Source organism: Octopus bimaculoides, chromosome 17, assembly GCF_001194135.2.
Source record: "Octopus bimaculoides isolate UCB-OBI-ISO-001 chromosome 17, ASM119413v2, whole genome shotgun sequence".
NCBI classification, from domain to species: domain Eukaryota; kingdom Metazoa; phylum Mollusca; class Cephalopoda; order Octopoda; family Octopodidae; genus Octopus; species Octopus bimaculoides.
Genome location: NC_068997.1, coordinates 51,960,627 through 51,963,545, shown reverse-complemented (window position 1 = coordinate 51,963,545; position 2,919 = coordinate 51,960,627).

The window sequence follows — 2,919 nt, the reverse complement described above, 5'->3', positions numbered from 1 at the left end:
CCACCACCACCACCAATACCACTTCTACCTCTGCTATCTCAGAACCACTACCACCAACACAACTTCATTCCTCACAATTGCATCACCACAACCACTGCCAAATCAACAACTGTTGCATCTGTCGATACAACCTCCCTCCCTCTCCAGCCCATATCAACATACATATGTGTGTGTGTGTGTGTGTGTGTGTGTGTGTATGTATACAAGTGATCGTATATGTATATGTGCATGTATATATATGTGTATGTAGGTATATGCTGTGAATATACACATATGTGCGCATATATAGCTTCAGCCGCACTATCATTCATAACACCTCCACCTCCACTCTACCCTCACCCACTGTACCAGCTCAACTACTACCGCCACCATCATCAGCCACCACTACAGCCATCTCAACCACCACCACCACCGCCACCACCACGGCTGTTAACGATGTAAATCTCTATGTTAAATTGAACAAAGCAAAATCTGGAATAGTAATCACAAGAATTATGACGCTACTGGGAATTAGGAAGCCATATATATCATGTCATTGAATGCGGAGTCCATTCTAGGTTGGTGGCGATAACACACAACACATTGTATGTTTAGTTTGTTTGCCCTTCCAGCTGGTGTCCCCAGAAATTACGGTCATATTGTTAACCTTTTGCTATTGATCAATAAAATGTAATTTCCTTGTTAGCCCTCCTGTCCTAAACCTACACAAAATAAGGTCACATTTGTAACTCTTCTATTTTGAAACACATAAAATATGCTCTTGTCGTAGCCGTTTTATCTTGGCCCTCAAAAATAGGTTCTATACTGACCCCAACAAAATAGATCGAAATTGCAACCCTTCTATATTGACTCACAGAAAGCCCTCAAATTCTCTTTGTTAGCCCTTCTATCTTGGCTTAAAGAAAATGGGTTATAATTCTTAGCTCTTCTATCATGGGCTGCAAAAAATAAGGTTGCATTTGTAACCCTTATATCTTGGCCTACAGAAAAGAGGTTCTTGGTTTTAGACCTTCCAACTTGGCTCACAGGAAGTAGGTTCCCCTTTGTAACCCTCCTGTAGTGACCCACAAATACTAGAGCAATGTTATTAACGTTTCTATCATGAAACTCAGAAAATGGTCCTCGTTAGCTTTTCTAGCTTTACTTACAGAATTATAGGTCTTTGTTAGTTTCACTGTCTTATTCCATGACCTAGAATATAAAATGAGCCAATTTGAAGGTAGTGATCTAATCCTTTTTTATGTCACACACTCACTGTCTTCTAGTGAAAAGGACACAAATTAATTTAGCTATAGATACACGTTCTGAGTTCAAATTCCGCCGAAGTTGACTTTGCCTCTCATCCTTTCGGGGTCAATGTAATCGACTGGACCCTTCCGTCGAAATTGCTGGTCTTATGCCAAAATTTGAAATTCGAAATCAATATTTAGAATGAAGTCAGTTCAGATTTACAAGACATCATAATAGACATTCCAGTCGTGATCATCCCTATCAATGAATGTATATTTAACCAAACATATCACTATTACAAACTGAGTTTGGAATCGCTAAAACACGCACTACTAATGTATCGACTTCAATCCAGTATAGCATAAATCCCGCATAAATATTATATCATCTATCTGATATCTTATAAACACTTCACTATCAACATTCAATGTGATATATTCTAAACACCCTGTGATATAAAACCTTGGTCATCTACCTAATGAACGCATATCGATACACATGTACAAACAAATATTTGCATATCGAGACTGGTGCTATAAAAAGAAAACTACAACACATATCAACTCGGTATTGAGTCCTCTTCTGAAGCCACCCGCTTTATTCAGCGTCGTTTCTGTTGATGGAAGCATTTGCGGATCTTCTTGCTTTTGAAATAGCGAGCAGCTTGCCTCGTCTCCATTCTCGTTTACTTCGGCGTCTTGAAATCTTGTTCGTTTCAAGTGGGATTTGATTTTTGGAAAGATTCTTGGCCGTAATAATCTTCAAACCTTGTCTCTTTCCACGTGCTCACACACACACACACACACACACACACACACACACACACACACACACACACACACACACACACACACACACACACACACACACACGCACACACAAACAGACACACACGCACACAGCCACATATTTTCTCTGACATGATGGTCACTAATGAAGCCTCTGTTTTATGGCGAGACGACCACCACACTCGACACACTTTACCTTGAAGCACTACAATAAACAACGAAACTAAACGAGAACATCATATCTTTGTACGCATGCGCGACAGAGTTCAAGGTCAATCTGTGCTAAGCGGCTTCACCCTGGGTACTTTAGCATCCTGGGTACCTTAGCACCCTGGGTACCTTAGCACCCTGGGTACTTTAGTATAGACACAGTCTCGATAAATTTTGATCAGACGTCGTACACGCTGTTACACAAACATAGACATATTTTTACGTAAATACACACAAGCATATATTTACATAAACCTATAAACAGACACCTACTTACAGGTATGAAATCTACATATGGGCCTGCGGTTCCCTCATTTGCTTTCAATGCGTTTCTGTGGAAGTCTATTTTGCGTTAAGTTTTTTTCCTTCCTGTCTCTCTATCTAGCTAGTTGTCTTATCTACATAAATGCATCTCTCTCTTTCTCATTCACTCTAAATATATATGTATACACACACACACACACACACATTATTTGAAATGTTCATTTGAATTGCCTGATGAAGAATTAGGGTAGTTCTGTGTCTGTTCTATATGTAAGTTTTGCAGCATTTAATGCATTTTTCATTTATTGGATAACAACGCCACGCATCTAGACTTTTGCTAACAGTATATATATATATATATATATATACATACACACACACATATATATATATATGTGTATATACATACATACATACATATATATAT